The sequence below is a fragment of the Drosophila miranda genome, chromosome 4, assembly GCF_003369915.1.
Source record: "Drosophila miranda strain MSH22 chromosome 4, D.miranda_PacBio2.1, whole genome shotgun sequence".
NCBI lineage: Eukaryota > Metazoa > Arthropoda > Insecta > Diptera > Drosophilidae > Drosophila > Drosophila miranda.
The window spans coordinates 3261490-3279811 of record NC_046677.1 but is presented as its reverse complement, the minus strand read 5'-3'; the positions used below and the strand labels follow the sequence as shown (position 1 = coordinate 3279811).

Genomic DNA, 18322 nt, shown 5'->3' with positions numbered 1-18322 from the left:
GTGCTGAGGAAACATATCATGGGGAAACTTGCCTGCGGATCGCGTAAGGACTAATCCAGCATTCCACACAACGGGCGTTGATTTTTGCGGACCCTTTTATCACAAGTCGGAAGTCAGAAGCAGGCCTCCTATCAAATGTTACATCGCTGTCTTCGTATGCTTTAGCACCAAAGCAACTCATTTGGAAGTCGTTCGGGATCTATCTACAGAATCCTTACTGGCAGCATTAAGGCGTTTTATAAGTCTACGTCCCAAACCTCGAATCATCTGGTCAGACAACGCTACAAATTTTGTAGGAGCAAAAAATGAGCTTTTGGAGCTTCGGCAAATGTTCCTCAGCGATCCTCATACGTGGTTTCTAGTATAATCGATTGGAAATTCATCCCCCCTCGCTCACCTCATTTTGGGGGTTTGTGGGAGGCGGCTGAGAAAGCAGAATAATATCATTTTCAATTCGACGAGCCAGATGTGGCGCATCTCCGGGTCAACCTACTTAGTCGATGGCAGCGGCTGTGTCAAATGAAGCAGGCGTTTTGGAGAAAATGGAGCACGGCGTATCTTTCGATTCTTCAGGAGCGGAGCAAGTGGCGGTCATCGTCTCCAAACATCAAGCTAGGAGCGCTCGTCATGATCAAGGAGGAAACGCTGCCACCCAGGAAAGGATGGAACCATCAGAGTAGCCGTCATCCGCACTCAAAAAGGCCTTTTCAAGAGGGCCGTTGGAAAAATAGCTGTTCTGCCCCTTCAGGATGGATCTGTTGAAAGCCTTTGCCTTCCAACGGGGGGTGAATGTTCGGAGCAGAACCCAGCCGATTAGCTGCTTGCCAAATAGCACCTAATTCTTGGCCCTCAGCCGCTTATTTTGTTTGTTACTTATGTCTATGTCACACATTTGTTTGTTAAAGCTCTGCGCTTGCTTGCCCTGCTTAACGCTCTCTGCCAGCTCGCTCTTCGCTATCTCCGCTTTACGTCTGCCTACCGACGTCGGCCGAGCGAAGCTGCGCTTAGCGATCGGAGCGGCAATGTAAAGGGCAGGCAAGCCTCACTTGCAATTTGGATGTCACGCATTAAAGAACATATCGTAATTTTATTTCTGCGCCGAGTTTTATTTAATTCGAAGTAATTAGTCGGCCGATTGGGGATAAAAAACATTATCTCCACAACGAGCTATATTTGAATTTAACTTTTCTTTTAGGCAACATTGTATTCATTCAAGACAAAGATTATACAAAAAGTTCAAAATTATAAAATATCTAAGTAGCAAACACTCTCTAATAGATTTAAACCCAGTATGGACTCCCCATTTTTGAGAGGAGCGATGCATCCAACAATAAACTGCTTACCCCGGCATACCTTACTGCAGTCCGACGTAGTTTTAATGCTTTTCCAAGCTCTGCCAACCTAATACCCAAACTATTCTGCACACCCAACCGACAAACAAAATATAGAATCCCGTCCACTCCCGTCGCTTTACAATTAACTCAACATTATTCCTCCGTCCACCAGTATTACCCCTCAACAACCACAATGACACCTACACTCTGGTGCGACAATATCAGCCGGCTGGCTTTTTGAGTGTTGCCCGGTCTTTGCAGCAGAAGCAATGGCGATTCCTCATGCAATTCGATTTGCTCATTGACAAATAGTTGGATTTTTAATTTGTACGGATAGCTTTTCTTTTATATTAACAACCTAATAATATCCTTACTAATCAAAACCATATTGTCTAAAGCATTGCATCAAGCACGATCCAAAATGAAAATAGATTCCTAATAGCAAAGGAATTAATAAGGCAACGAGGCCACTTCATATCCTGCATTAATACACAAAAATCCTCTTATAAAATAGCAACAAGCGGTATGTTCGAACTCCTTCCAGCACAGACACAAGGCCAAGGACTCACCTCCTATCTGGTAAAATATGTTCTACCTGTGGTCAGGCTTTTCCACAATTTATATAGCAGACAACTGTCCTGAATTTGACAATATCTGTCTTTTTTTTAAACCAAACCCCATCTTCAGCACATTCTATTGTAAACAAAGCTAACATCGATACTATCTCTAAGTTCTTAGGAATTGTAAAATTTTCAATGATATATGTATATTGTATTTTAGGGTCTAAGCTCTCGTTATATTATTATTTAATGAAAAAGTTAATAGCTCTAAAATTCTGCATTCAGGGGCTTGGTCAAACGGCTGTACCCTAATCCTAATTTTTAAAAACGATACTTTAAGCGACGACCTCTGAAAAAACAGTAATAAAAAATAACACGTAGAAAAAAAATATTAAACATTTTGTAGCCCCAAACCCATCATAAAAAGTCGGTTTGGTTCACAGCGAAAAATAAAGTTAAATTTTGTTGACTATGCTATCGGACCACTGGGACAAAATACTGAATTCCGATTAATTATATCTGCTTTTGATTTCTCATCCGCTCCCGGGACCCCGACCCCAATCCTTTCTTATTGTTTAATATAATGTTTTCCCAATAGAAACAAAAATTCTATATCAATTTATGTAACTTCTACAATAACTGTATTTTATAAAAGTAAACACCGGAATGGGTGTCGGAGCCGATTAGTGCTGCAGTGTGTTTCTCTCTAGCTTTTTAGTATCGCTGTTCACAAATGTGATAGATTGTTTGTTAAAGTGGTGTGGCGGATGGTTTCGGTATGACATGGACAAGTAAAGCGACCCAAAGTTTAAGTTTTCTACCATTTTTTAATGGGATTTTCCACATTCAATTCTAAACTCGCAACAGTTATTAAAAACGCTTAATAGCTTAACATTTGGTGACCCCGACGTGATTGTGCAATAAATAATACATCAGTGCAATCACAAGCAATATGGCAATCAAAAGTGTAAAATAATTGCCATCTGCCAGTGTAATCGACCACATAAGTTATCCATGGGTACATGTAATTTGTGTCATAAGTCCCTCGGGCCATAATGCCACTTTTATGTGGGCCGTCAGCCATCGGGTGCTACAGGGGGATAAACGGATGACGGGTCGGCTCGTCAAAACTGTAAACTCGGAACGGGGCACTGGCGTCTCGGGTTCATGTCTTGCCCTGAATCCAAAGCGACTGTGCTTCACGCCATACAGGTGGTCACGAGCGAACCGGCACCCGCCGTAACTGTACACACCGACGGAAGTGCGATTATACTCTCCCCGTGAGGGAGGCTGGAAACAGTCCTGGTACGGTCATGTCTCTGCCAGGATGCTGGCTAATTGTAGTCGGGCGGAGAGAAGAAAACTTTCAGTGAAATAACCCCAATCCAGGGTGACACTGTCATATGCCGAGGGACGCATGGCCGAGGGGGTGCTCGGTCGTTAATATGCGGACTCTGGATACCTGCCGACCTCCAGTATTAATAAGGCTTATCGGGGCACGCGGGCTATGCCTCGGGCGACTAACCCCTTCCCGCCTACTCGTGGGACCAACAATGCCAAATTCAAATATATACACAAAAAACACCGCAAAGGAGCTCGGTACTCCTCCTAAAGTGCCGGAGGGAAAAGACCATCCCTCTTCAAAGGCATCTGGGAAGAAGACTTAGTCGATCCACCGTCTCGAGCCGGCAAGCGCGGCGAGGAGAGGACCGAAAAGCCAATCGGACCAATCCACGTCGGGGGACCCCAAGGGCGACCCGGTTACCGGGGTGGCTGCCACGACCCGGTGTTCCTGGCGTCTTCCCAGGGAATCGAATCGCGGCGATGGGCCACGACGGTCCTGCCCGACTACCAGCCAGCCAAAGCTGGCAAGGCCGCAGCCAAGGCCCTAAGCCAGCGGCAACACTCGGCGGAAGACACCACCACGCAAATCCAACAGACCAAGAGGCCGAAAACCCTGACCTACCGCTCGTTTGCCGATGTGGCGAGATGAAAAACCCTAATTGGAGTCATAGACAACGGCTCTAAAGACGGGCAGATGCCTCGGGACAAATGCCACCTCGTAGAAATCGAGCTCCAGGACCGCTTCCTCAAGGAGTTGGAGGAAAATGGAGGACCACCACCCAAGTGTGAGGACGCCGGGTGGAACCAAGGCAGAGTGAAAGCCATCGTCTGCCAAGACGCTCGCTCTGCGACCCTCTACATAAAGGTGGTGGCTGCCCTCAACGAGGTCTACCCAGGAGCCAAGATGGAGGCCGTAAAATGGGAAGACATCCCCAGCAAGCCGAGGGCCAGAGCTTGGAAAAGATTTTCCGGATTCTGTAAGTCTGCAACCCCCACCTTCCTACAGCCGATTGGGAGTTGGCCAGAGGCGCCAAATAATCCTCGTCCTGAACGAGGAGTCGGTCAGACGTCTCCATGACACGGAGGGCACTGTGGACTACGGCTACAAGAAGGTATTCATAGTACCGTACAAGTCCGACTCTAAGGGCATGCAACCGGAGGTCGAGCCAGACCTGGAGCCCCCGGAGATCCCTAGCATGGAGATCAAGCCGGTATCGGACGTGGCATCAGTGGTGTCGGATGACAACTTAGATGGTTACGTGTCTGACGTGAGCGATCTTACTAGGGGAGGAGCTGGACTCTTCGGAGAGCGACCACGACAAGACAATGGTGGAGGTGAACCTCAGGAATGTCACTGACACTCCTGCAGATACACCTCCACCATTGTAAGGCAGCATGCGCTGCTCTCTTGATCCACCTAGTCCTCATTCAGGAGCCCTGGATCCTCGGAAACAGGTTCTTTGGTCTGAGGACTCCTGACTATAAGCTATACGTAGCTGACACCGAAAGTAAAACCCGCACCTGCATTCTTGCAAAAAGAGATTTGCACTTATTTTTGCTCCCAAATTTCAGCAATGAAGACCAAACAGCAGTGCGCCTCGAGGGACAGCGGTGCTCACTGAGAATCTGCTCCACGTACATGGGTCACGACCAACCACACCCCCCTCCACAGGCGCTCCGGGCGCTAATCGCAGACTGCGAGGCCAAGGACACCGGCCTAATCGTAGGGTGCGACGCCAATGCACACCATTGCCAGTGTGGAAGCACTGACACTAGCGAAAGGGGTGAGTACCTTTTCAACTATTTACTGACCACCCAGATGGTCCTTTTAAATAGGGGGAGTGATCCCACCTTCATTATTAAACCCCGCAAGGAGGTCCTGGACCTCACACTTGCCTCTCATGAGATATTGGGAACATCGTATCCTGGAGGGTCCTGGAGAAGCCTCCGTCTCGGACCACAGGCTCCGTGGAAACCGTATTCTCTTTTTCACTACCGAGACCAGCTCAATTCCGGAACCTCAGGCGGACAAGCTGGACTCGGTACTCAGACCACCTATGTCGTGTTCTTCCTGAGACTCCACCTGAGGAGGGGATTTTCAGGGAGGCCATGACTCATCTCGTTAAAACATTTACAGACGCCTGCAATGAGGCGCTCAATAAATCCTGCCCCTCTGGCAAGAGTAGAGGCCGGAAGAAATCTGAATGGTGGACTCCTAAACTGGGGGAATTTCGGAAAGCCTCCCGGAGACTCTTTAACCCAGCTAAGGCTGAGAACGTTGAGCGGAACTGGGACGAATACAAGGTCAGTCTGTCAACTTATAATAAATAACTTAGGAAAGCCAAACGCGCCTCATGGCGTAAGTTCTGTAGTGAAATTGAGAATAACTCAGAAGCCTCGCGCTTGCGCAAAGTTCTCTCGAAGACTACACCCACTCTAGGCTTCCTGAAAAATGCCGACCAATCGTGAACAACGTCCAGCAATGAGTCGCTACATCTTCTCCTTAACACCCACTTTCCCGGCTGCGATGAAAACAGACCACACTATATTGCGGCTCCTTCCGTTGCCTCAAGTGATATCACAAACCTGCTAAGCCAGGAGAACATTTCCTGGGCAATCAAAAGCTTCAAACGACACAAGTCTGCTGGGCCAGATGGCATCATCCCTGCCCAACTGATTCACGCTGGTCAATAAGCCACTAATTGGCTCGAAAGGATATACGAAGGAATCTTCTCCCATGGATATGTATATCCCGGAAACCTGGCCTCATACCAAAGTTGTCTTTATTTCGATCACATCGATCATAGAAGCGACCCTTAACTGTAAGGAATATATCCTAGTAGGGAGGACTGGAAGATGGGCGAAACAGGACCTGCAAATGCGGTTCACTTCTACAATGATGGCTCAAAGTGAGACGCCCGCGTGGGAGGCGGAGTCTACTGTAGCGAGCTGAACATCAGTCATTGCTTCAGGCTCCTGGATCACTGTAATGTGCTCCAAGCGGAGGTTGTGGCCATCAAGGAGGCAATTTCTATCGTCTCCAAACTACTTCTAGACACGCACTTAGTATGCGTCTTCTCGGACAGCCAAGCAGCTATTAAAGCCTTAGGCTCAATATCGTCGAACTCAGCGACTGTAAATGACTGCCGCAGATCTCTGCACGAGATCGCAGAGCAGTTAGATCTCTTCCTTATATGGGTCCCCAGCCACAGGGACATCGAGGGGAACGACGCCGCCGACGAGCTAGGCTACCGCCTAAACGTAACCTAACCTAACCTACATACACGATAAGCTGGTTTTCATACGCTAATAAATTGTGAATTATGTACAAACTCTCGACACTCATTAAATTCAAAACTCGCAAAAGTTATTAAAAACGCTTAATAGCTTAACATTTGACATTACATCAGTGTAATCACAAGCAATATGGCAATCATCATCGTTCGTTCTCTTTCGTAGATCAGACGCGTTTTTGTTTTGCGCTCCGCATATTTTCCCTTTGTTTTACATAAACAACCAGTGTTTTCTTAAATAAACATTAAATACCTTCCTAATCCAGCTACTATCTGGAAACCTATTCTATTCCGCGTGGTCATGCCTTTTGATTTGTGTTTAATTATTATTTATTGAACTAACAATTTTTCGGCGTCGGCTTACATTGCATTACAGCTCTCGTCTCTTGTCTCTCGTCTTGTAGCTGTTGTTGTTTTATCACTCTCTCGCTATCACCTCAACTTCAATAACTGTTCTTTCTCTCTCACTCTTTAAACTTTCTGAGCAATAGCGCTCTCTACTCAGTACCGCTCGCTTTAACCGCTCTCCACTCTGCTCTCATTTTTTACCAACTCCGCTTTGAGCATTGTCTGGCACATTGGTCTGATACCAATTTGTTTTGGAAATTTTCTTTTTTTCGTAAATTTTCTTGAGTAAATAAATAAATAATAAAAATGTAATACGCTGTGGTCTGCGCCAAAAAAAACCTGTAAGAAGGAGATCACCCACGATCAGCCAAATGTCCCCTGCTGGCTCTGCGACAGCGTAGTGCACGCAAAATGTGCTGGATTTTCTGGCCTCGTGAGTGATGCTATAGCCAAACGTAATGGGTTGCATTTCAGTTGCGAGGCATGCCGTGCGGTGGAGAATGACATGGTGGCTTTTATGAGGCAGACGCGGAAGGGCTTTAAGGAGCTGTCCGTTGGCTTTAAAAAGCAACACGATCGGCTCCTAGCCATGGAATCTCATTTTTGGCAGTCTGCAACTGCTGAATGAGTCTCCGAGGCGTAAAAAGGTCACTCCGTGGGATCTACAAGTGCCAACCGTCACTCAGCCGTGCGCCGCCGAAAAACTGACTCCGACCACTCCAAGTGTGCAGCAGTTGATCTCGTTTGCCACTCAAAGGGCAACGACAGCAGCTGGCGATGCAGAATCGGAAGCCGAATTCATCGCCTCGGAGAATGTACAGCCAAGTACGTCTGCAGCGTCCGTGTCCGTGGTGTCCGCAAGTTCGCTAGTTGTCCCGTCTATCCCGATCCCTCCAGTAAATAGACGTTCCGGACCTCCGGATATTGCCACCACAGGTACTAGGCCTGTGGTGACTAATGACATCTAATGATGTAATTGCTTTTATTCAATGCAAAATAAAAGCCGTGGGTTTAAAGGTGGAGAAATTCAACTTCTCTTATGCCAGGGAGATAGCCTCGTTTAAGATAAGCATCTCCCCAACTCAATTTGACACCATTTGCTCCGCCAAATTTTTGCCGGAGCATTTGGTGGTGAAGGAGTTTAAGGCTAAGAAGAAGAATAGGCCCCCCATATCCCTTACAAATCTTTCCAGTGTGCCACACTCAACCTCAACTTCCTCTTCCTCAACTTCCCGTCTTGCTTCCACCTTTCCAAAAAACTAACTTCTCTTTTAGTAACGTATCAGAATGTTAGAGGCTTACGTAGTTAGCTTAACATTCTTTTCCGGGATAGTGTTACATTTTCTTCTCACTTTATTGTGTTTACTGAAACCTGGTTAAAGCCGGACATTTTTAGTTCCGAGGTTTTGGCAGGTCGGTACACAACTTTTGGGAAATACCGTTCGTCTCGACGTGCAGGAGGGGTTCTGATTGCAGTGGACTCTAACTTCACGGCGGAACACTTCACAATCCAGGTTCAACCGGAACTGGAATTCCTCTGTGTAAAACTGATTCTTCCCGCTTTCGCTATATTCTTTACATGCTCGTATATTCCACCTTCTTGGGATATCTCTATTTATGAGCAGCACTTGTCCGCTTTAACCGCTGTTTCTTCCTCGCTATCAGATAAAGATCGTATGATAGTTCTTGGTAACTTCAACTTGCCAGGAACTGTTTGGTCTTCGGTAAACGAGTCTAGTAACCTAGTGCCCATGTCACGACATGACTTTGCTAATGGCTTCCTTGACCTGTCCCTGTCTCAAGTCAACCATGTGAAAAATTCCTTGGGTCGATTGCTTGCTCTGCGCTTTGTATCGGATCCGACCTTAGTGTTGTTAACCCGAGCCCTTTCGCTCAGGAAGGCGTCTTCAGACGCCTACCATCCTACTTTCGAGGTGTCGCTACATGTTGGACCAACTGTATTGGATCGGTCGAGAAGGCCACCTGAACGTGTCCGTTGCTTTCGTAAAGCCGAGTTTACGAAGCTTAATAATCTAATTACGGATTTTGATTGGTCCGCTTTGTACTTGTGCACCGATGTCATAAAAGGCACAAACATTTTTTACAATGCTCTTGGCACATTTTTTGGTGCTTGCGTCCCGCTTTCTTATCCTATAAGATCTGGAAAACCCCCTTGGTTTACCAAAGAGTTATCCAGCCTAAAAAACTTAAAATTAAGACTTTATAAAAAATTTCAGGAAGTTGGTTCTCCTACTTCTCACTCTCGCTATGTAACAGCTCGGTCAAACTTTTTAGTTCTTAATGCACAATGCTATAAGAACTACCTATCACGATGCAGGATACGCTTTTCTCAGGACCCTAAACAGTTTTACTGCTTCGTAAACAGTAAGCGTAACCATCCTCGCTATAATTTTGTAACACGTCGGCAAATAATGATCAGGCGATCTTTTTATCCAATTTTTCCAAACCACATATTCTGAGGAAAGCTACTCTTGTCACCCGTACCCATACGGTACCCTTGTTAAATGAATGTTCTTACTTCATGATCTTCGACTAGTTAAGCCGGTGTTTTCACCGGGTCCAGACGAGGTTCCAGGTTGTGTACTCAGGTACTGCGCCGAGGCTCTGTGTGGACCCTTGCTTAAACTATTCACCCTGTCCATCGATTCTTCTTGCTTCCCCTCCATCTGGAAGGAATCGTTTATAATTCCTCTCCATAAAAAAGGTAGCAAGTCTGATGCAACAAATTATAGAGGTATAGCAAAGTTATCCGATATTCCCAAAATGTTTGAGAAGTTATTAACTCCGCACTTGCAACATCTTTGCAAGTCACTTATATCTCCCACTCAGCATGGATTTATAAGGCGCCGATCAACCACCACGAACTTGTTAGAGTTTACCTCTTTCATTATTAAAGGCTTTCAAGGTAACTTACAGACGGATGTTATTTACACCGACTTTAGTAAAGCATTCGACTCTGTAAACCATTCCCTTTTAGCGCAGAAACTTGACCTTTTAGGGTTTCCGCTCAACCTCCTGAGATGGATTTCTAGCTATCTTTGTTACAGGTCTCAAAGAGTCCTCTTCAAAAACTCCCTCTCTTTACCAGTAAAGGTTTCTTCGGGAGTACCACAGGGCAGCCATCTAGGCCCCTTACTCTTCACACTCTTTTTTAATGACTTGCCTTCAGTATTAACATACTCTCGAGTACTTATGTATGCGGATGATGTTAAACTCTGTGTCCAGTATAAGGACATTTCATTTCAATCTCGCTTGCAATCCGATCTCAATAACTTTCTGTCATGGAATTGTGCAAACTTGTTACACCTTAATGACTCGAAATGCAAAGTTTTCTGAACACATTTGCTTGGGTTTACAAAGAGGTGGTCAAAGGAATTTGACGACCCCTATATAACAAAGACTCTCTATACCTCGCTTGTTCGTCCGATCTTAGAACACGGCTCCTGTGTATGGTGCCCTCAGTACAAAGTACACCAGGACCGCATAGAATCAGAACAGAAAAACTTTTTACGCTTTGCTCTGCGGGGCCTTAACTGGGATGAAGGTGTGAGACTCCCATCTTACTCTAGTAGACTGCTATTAGTAAACCTCCCATTCTTAGTTAACCGTAGAAAAATGCTTGGTGTGATTTTTATGCACAACTTGATCAGGGGTGACATAGACAGCCCTGATCTGTTGAGCCGCATAAACTTCACGATTCCTATTATACTTACTAGAAATTGTTCCTTCCACTTTGTAGATCGAATTATTTCTAGCATGAACCGTTTAGGGTCTTATGCTCGGATTATAATTCCCTCTTCCATATCATATCCACCACTGATTCTCTTCCTCTTATTAAATTACTAATCCTTACACACCTTTCTAGTAATTAGTAATTGTAGTAGTATTTTTATGTTTATTTTGAATGCATATCTAGTTCTCTGAGAAACTTTCGTGCTAATCTTCCTCGAATATTAGTCTAACAGCTATCTTTCCAGCATGCTCGCGTAACAGCCTTCTGCTGGTGTCACACGGGCCACTTGACGGTGCAGTAATTGCATCGCCTCTTGAAAGATGCAGTCATTGCATGTCAACGTCCACAAAAAAAGTGTAAACTAATTGCCATCTGCCAGAGTAATCGACCACATAAGTTATCCATGGGTACATGTTATTTGTGTCATAAGGCCCTCCTCGGGCCATAATGCCACTTTTATGTGGGCGTTACAACACCCTAAACAATTGCCGTCCTATTTTCGGATATTGACTGAATTTGCAGCTTCTCCACATTTTTGGCATTCTTCGTAAAAGATTTCGCGAACTCCTTTTCTTTGTAGTTTCTTTGTTCTTTGTTTTCTGCTCACATTGGCCATTCACATTATTGATCAATTTTAGCTGTTTTAATAGTTCTTGGGGAGAGGCATGGTTGTGGTTGCACTCGAGACTCATTTGAGTTCACACGCCAATATTGGACAAAGCCACTAAAACATCGCAGTCTTTTATATAACAAATATAACGGGAACTATTTTTTAACGCACTCTTTATCTTAAATATTTGTTGTTGTGTTGTTAAAAGAACAACTTCGAATTTTCCCGAAACCCAGTAACAATCTTTGAGCACTCTGTTCGAAGATCAATGACCAACGAATTAAAAGACCTTTGTGCCGAAAAAATTAAAAATGCGTTAACAAACGAGATAACACAACAAACAGAACTTCTTTTAACTGTACTTTTATTGATTCTTGATACACTTTGAACATTTTTGAAACTTAGGGCGTTATGACGCTAATTTTTGTCCCGCCCGCGGGCGCTAAGTCACTTTAAAAAATTAGTGTTATAGCACACGTGGGCGTTAGTTCTTGGCCCTCGATTGGCGAGGGCGATTGATCTTTGAGGCACATATCAATGAGATCTTGGCGATCCAGGCTGTGGAACCTGGGTAGTGGTCATGCTTTGTGAGCTTTCCGACAGGTTCAACTCTCATATGCGTGCGCTCCAGGGTTCGGGCACTGCTGAGAAGATCGCAGGATGCATCGTCGTGCAGGAGCTTCTCCGAAAACTGGATCAAGCGAGCAAAGAGAAGTGGGAGGAGCTATTCTACGACTCCGCATCTATGGCCTCGTTCTTGGAGCAGCGATGCAGATCATTAAAGACGATGGATTTCTCTATGGCAAGCTATGCGTCGAGCAGTCAGGTGGGCAGAAGTAGAAAGCATAATAAATCACGCTGCGCGCTGTGCATTAATAGCGCTCACGAAGTCCAGTACTGTCAGAAGTTCAAAGCGCTGTCTCCCACAAATTGCCATAGAGAAGCCAAGCGACTTTCCTTATATATAAATTGTCTCCGAACAGATCATCGATTAATTCAGTGCACCTCGAGCAACTGTCGTACCTGCGTGGGTAGGCACCTGTAGCCCTGAAGATTCCGCAGCCCAAGGGAAATCAGTGCCGTATACTCCATCTCAGTCTACGCTTTCTGACTCTATGCCGCCTGAGCATACCACTGAGCCCTCTACTTCAGCGTCTACTTCGTCTACCATTATTGCCCAAGATCTCAATAATAATGTTGTTCTACTTGCCACGGCCACGGTCTTGGTCAAAAATCGTTCCGGAGTTTTAGTTCCCGACGAGCGTTGCTGGATTCCGACTCCAAGGTGCATCTAAAAACTTCGCGTTTCGCAAATCACCTTCAGCTTCGAAATATGAAATCAAGACTACAGTCTCGGGAACACTAGCTTCGTCACGGATGGATTTTCGGTCAACGTTAGCCTGCTCTCTCATCGCTGCTATTATAGCCTCTGGCATAACCGATTGTCAGCCAAGCTTTGGAATTGACACTCAGCCTGGAACATTTCATCGAACATACCACTAGCAGATTCGTAGTTTCATAGGCCGCAGTGCCTATGCCAGGGTTACCTTCAATTCAGAAAACGCTTTTGGGATGGGTTGTGTCTGGAGATTGTCTCCGCTTAAAATGTCCCTCTTTGATGGTCTCTCGGGCTCGGGCCGTAGCTGCTGAGAATAATAGTCCAGAAGATCGGCTTGAGGTGCATCTTCGAAAGTTTTGGGAGATACAGAATTGCAGATTTCTGACCCTTGAGAGAAAGTTAGATCTCAGTATGATATTTTCATAAAGAAGAACTTTGATTTAGGCCATATGTCTCATGTTCCTTCATAGTCAATGTGTCAACTGCCGATGTTTTTTGCCTCACCATTGGGTCATGATGGAAGATAGGTATCCGACCAAGCTTCGCGTCGTTTTTGATGGATCCGCTTCAACTTCATCTGGACATTCCCTGAACGACGTTTTAATAATGGCCGGTCCCGTAATCCAAGCCAAACTGTTTCATATTCTTGCTCGATTTCGATCCCGTTGCGATTACGGGAGATATCTGTAAGATGTATCGATGTGTAAAAGTCTCGAACAAGGATAGCAAATTGCATTGTATTCTGTGGAGGAACTCCAGGGAAGAGGACTTGCGTGTGTTTCAATTGGATACCGTTACTTATGGGACGAAGCCTGCCTCCTATTTATCTGTGCGAGCGATGCATCAGTTGGCAATGGACGAGCAGATCGCGATTCCAGTTGGAGCTGAAATCCTTCGCCGTGACTTCTACGTGGATGACTTTCATATGTACCAGACGGAAGCCGCGGCAAATTTGGTCAGACAACGCAACTAATTTTGTTGGTGCTAGGAATGAGCTGATGGGGTTAAAGCGCCTGGTCCTCAGCGATGACCATTAGAAGGCGCTAAAGGATTTTTGCTTAGTCGAGGCTATGGACTGGAATTTCATTCCTCCGCGCTTGCCGCATTTCGGTGGTCTATGGGATGCTGCAGTGAAGACGGCCAAGTACCACTTCTACCGTGCGACAGGCAATTTGCTTCTTGGATTTGACAAGCTGCATTCGCTGTAATGCCACAGTGATTAATTCAAGACCTTTAGTTTCAATTTCAGAGAGCCCTGCCGATCTGGATATTCTAACTGCAGCGCATTTCTTGAATGGTGGCCCTCCTGATCCGTATGCTGAGCCTGACGTCACGCAGCTAAACTTCGATCGGTCACGGCGGAAGGAGGAGTACATAACGTCACTGCAGCAGTGTTCAAAGTGACGGACTGCGAAGCCTAGTTTAGCAGTTGCAGATTTGGTTCTTGTCAAGGATGAGAATCTTCCACCCATGAAGTGGCCACTGGTGACAGTGGTCGAGCCTTTGCCTGGACGAGATGGTCTTTCCCGAGTCGCTGTGCTGAAGACGTCATCTGGAATCACCAAGCGCCATCAACAAGCTGTGCCTGCTGCCCCTTAAAGATGCTGTTGAAAGCCAGGCTTCCAACGGGGGGAGCAGCATAAATATTGTAAACTATTGCAACTACAGTGGTGCGGCCCAAAGGAAATGCATTTTGTTGTTGGTTGTCATTCGCAGTGCCTACTGTAAAGATAATTTGTTACCGCATATACCGCATTGCAGCGTTTCTTTATATTGCCTCTATCAATCTTTCGTACTGGGCTTAGCAGCGGTCCCGAGCACCTCTAACGCTTCCGGTCTATCTTACCCTCTCGCTCACGTCTAAGCTTGCTGCATAGTGCCCGACAATTTGGCCCGTCAGCCCTTGCATTTTTAGTCCTGAGCTTATCGTCGCAGCTATTAGATTAACATCCCCGCATCAATCGTTCACCCTATTACCTTTAAAACTCGCAACAGTTATTAAAAACGCTTAATAGCTTACAAAATAGCTTATAAAATAACTTATATACATTATATTATATTATATTATAATATAATATATACAATATAATATAATCTATTTGGAGAGGTCGGAGAGTACATTTTTTTCAAAATTATTATATTTACTATTTTGGATACTTACCAGTTTCAGAAAAAGAAAATACTAGTGGTACGCAGCTTAAAAAATATATTAATATCCAATCCATTTTTTAACCGCTTTTAAAGAGATATTTCTTCGTTAGAAATAACCTGGAATGTATATAAGATGTTCAAAATAATATGTTACGTATTTCTATTAAACAAGAATATAATATTGCTAAAAGTAAGAAACTGTTAGCAGAAAAAAAATGTTCGGCTATGCACCAGCCCATGGCAGCACAAAAAGCAGTTCTCTGAACCTAGTGCAGCTTGTTACATTTGTTATTGTTTGGTTGCTTTTCCCTACGCTCTTAACCGCTGTATCCCTCTTTTCTCATCGTTCGTTACCGGCGAGAGCTTTACAAATCGAAATAAAACAAATAAAGTACTTTATCGCAATCTTTTTGTTGTTTTGATTATTTGAATCAAACGCCTCTGAAGAAAAACTCAGAAAAACACATTTCTTAATTTCAGTTCCGCCGCTATGAACAACCATGGCCTACATCGGATGAAGCACATTTACATGGGTGAAGTTGGTAAAGTCCGTATTTGGAGTTTAATTTTATTAAATTCTCCAAAAACTTCAGGCCGAAAAATGGTTATTTACCTTTCTGAATTGATCTTTCTACTTTTCTTTATCGAACAAGTTACGCTACTAGCTTATCATTTGTTGTTGACCAGTTTCCGAACAAACAGGCGGAAAGTTGGTATTAAACGTTTCGTTGCGTAAACTGTTGGGGCATTTGGCTTGCTTTAAACACCCATACCGTCCATTACAGTTTTGTGTCGGGCTCAAATTTCTACAAACATGATCCTCAACCTGTGTAGATAGTTACAGCTTTTGAAGCTGTAAAAGGCGAACACACCATTTTGACAACGAGGTGATCATGTAAAATCTTATTAATGGATGTCGTGTGATTGATGATCTTGCTCAATTATTTCTGTTGTTAATCCATATTAAACTGGACCGTACAAGAAAAGATTATACGTAGTTTTATCCCAGAAAATTCAGAACATTTTAATGACTTAGGCCAGAAACTTAAATACCGCACATTTTCATGGCATACGAATACTTGAGTAAATTCACACATTCAGTTTCTCAGTTTTAAAGGCGTCATTTATAAAGAGTGTAAAGAGTAAGGGCCTAGCTAACTGCCTTGTGGTACTCTAGAGGTTTCTATAAGAGGTGTAGTAAGGGAGTTTCTGAAGAGCTAGCTTGACATCTATCTTACGAGATATCTCGGAAGTTTTCGTGGAAGAAGGAAGTGGTTTACAGAGTTGAATGCTTTACTGAAATAGCTGTGAAAAACATCTTTTTAACTTTCATTAAAAGCCTTCTATGATAAACAAAAACTCTAATAAATTGGGGTTGTTGATCTGTGCTTTATAACTTCATGATGAGATTGAGATATAAGTGAGAGTACAGAGATTTTGCAACGGAAAACGAATTACCCTTCTGGCGGAGAGGAATTATAAACGATTCCTTCCAGATCGGGGGGATGCACGAAGAATCCTTACCGCTTCGCTTCTCAATAAAAAAGGTAACAAGTCTGACGCAAACAATTATCGAGGTATATCAAAGTTATCCACTATTTCTATTATGTTTAAGAATATTTTAATTCCGCAAAATAAAAATATGCAAGTAAAATCAATGGATAGCCCAAACAGTTTAAATAAGAGTCTGAATTCGGGACAAATGGATTGAAATAGAATCAGACTTTTAGTTTACAATGTTCTATTTCCCTGGCATTCGAAAACCAAAAGTACTCAACTTTAATGTCAGAGTTGACGGAAAGATCGCTGCAAGCACTTCGGACAAAGATGCGACAGAGGATTTTCGTGGCCTTAGGGGCATCAATCGAAATCAGCTGCTGCACATTGAGAGTGATCGAAGTCGGGGTTTCAGAATAAGAATTAGAGAATCGGCTGACTATGGGCGATCTGGTTTTGGCTTTTTTTGTTTGGAAATATAATTTTAAAATTTTTTGTTACAGAAGAGTCCCCTGAATCGAGTAAAAATAAGTTACTTAGTCGTATTTTTCAATACGGCGTTCCTGGTACAGTATTCTATACAATTTTCAAAGTATTTCATACCATTAACACCAAATAAAACGCTGGCTTTAAACAAACTTTTTAGATATACATGGGCCATAAACATACATGTATGTTCATATGTATGTTTCTTTTGTTACTATTGAAGTTATTTTTTAAATCATTTTTCAGAAATGGTTAGTTTGAAAACTATTTTGTTTTTAAAGGTAATCCAACCCAATTCTAATTTACAGTGTATACAAAATTGCATCCGTATATCAAATAGGTTTACTCATAGTAACGATCGGTTTTTACTATTTTTTACAATATGGTTTAGCTAAGAAAAAATATAAAAATATACCATATGGAATTTTGGTTCAGATAAGAAGATTCAGAAACGTATAGTATTTTCTCACATTTTAAGTTACATAGGAAAATAAAGACTTACAGACATGAATATGTTAAATTGGTAATTCGTGTTGATCAAAACAATACACGTATGTATACTTTATAGGGTCGAATATTTTCTTCTCTGATATGCATGGGACCAGGTAACCAACGTTCAAGTGTCTCTTACTTTCACTCACTTTCACTTATTTTTTTTACTTTTTACTTTCCTTTACTCAAGAAATTTATTTTTAGCTGCACATTTTAATGAATGTAATACATGAAAATGTATTTTTTTCAAGCTAAAACTTACCACTTGAATTGCTGTTAGCTTATGTTACTATACGTCTCTATTTAATTAGCGGTATAATAACACAGTAGAAATTAATATTCTTGACAGACATATACATTCTATGTATTTACCATATTAGTCCAGCTCGTCAGTAATTAATAACAACAGTATATTTTATGAGAGGAAAAAACATTTTTCATGCTTATTATAATATTACCGATTATTCTGACAACAAAGCGGTGACTGAAGTAGCAGCAGCTTTTAAAGGATGGTTTAGCTATATGGTGCGCGTGCCGTGTGCGCAGTTGTTGCGAGCTTTTCGATGATGAACACATACAGACGAATTAATTTGTAAGAGCTTTTCCTAACGAGAATAAAAACACATTAGAAAGTTTCACTATTCTTCAATATTGTTGTGCCATATATATAGGAAAAACATATAAATCTATTAGGATTTTCACTGGAGAGATTTCGAAAATACAAAAACCAGTAGGTGACGCTAAATCTCTAGAAATTAAATCTCGAAGCTAATACGCAACAACGAAGGAATAAGTAGATGGATTTAGGGAATACATTTTTAAAATTTTTATCTTCGTTTATTGTATTTTATTGTTTTATTTAAATGATGTTATATAAATTATTTTGAATAATTTTGCATTTTTGCCTTCCAAATTAAAGTTTTCAAATAATAACCGTCAAAAATAGGTTTTTGGTGATTAACAGCCATGCTTAGGTTTTCGAACATTTTTGCGAAATCTGTGCGCTCCGGTTTTCGCAGTGTTTTATTCCCAAATTGTTTTGCGATATTTCACTTGATAAAAATAAAGCGTTTTTCTTTTTGAAATTGAAATATCGCATTATATGAAACTAAAA

The 18322-nt window shown here is 43.0% G+C and overlaps 1 pseudogene; it reads right to left on the bottom strand.

The window, feature by feature from the left end:
* Window positions 1-17675, bottom strand: part of LOC117188590 — a 140446-nt pseudogene extending 122771 nt beyond the window's left edge.
* Between the last annotated feature and the right edge of the window lie 647 nt (window positions 17676-18322).